We start from the raw sequence: 652 nt of genomic DNA on the forward strand, positions 1-652 counted from the left end.
ATTATCCATGTTTTATAGCGGTTGTACCGAATGACCCGATATTTGGGGACATGTGTATGAGCAAGTGAAAACATGAATTTTTCTAAAAGTTAAGAGAGAGTTACATACTTGCCTCCATACAAAATGGAGCCCTTTATATTGGTTATTATATTATATTATATTACCATGTTGCACTATGTTGATATATAATGTTATAAAATCATGCCAGAATAAATAATAAATACATTTATTAAATTTTAAGATATTTTAATCACAAATGAAATTGCTGTATTGGCCTTTGGACGGTTAAATTGAATGACCTTTTGACACTTCAAAATCTTTAAAATACCTTTATATCTAGTAAAATATAATTAAAACCTTTTGGATTCAGTAAAAGAGATCAAGTTGTACTACCTTACATACTTTGGATGTTACATATTTGTTTGTTTATTATTATTAAGGCCTTTGGACAAAAAAATGACCCGTCACGTCATTGACCCGTATGGTACATTGTTTGATTTCTGATAAATAAATAAAAAAGTTTGACTTATCAGGTCTTTAATTAACGAGTTAACTAGTAAACAGCACTCTCATGTTCTACTCAAAATCATCCCCCTCTTGTGATATTTCACCCGTCCTCTCTGTGGAGTCACATGGGCACTTTCTCTGTCCC

Source organism: Squalius cephalus, assembly GCF_949319135.1.
Source record: "Squalius cephalus genome assembly, chromosome: 5".
NCBI classification, from domain to species: domain Eukaryota; kingdom Metazoa; phylum Chordata; class Actinopteri; order Cypriniformes; family Leuciscidae; genus Squalius; species Squalius cephalus.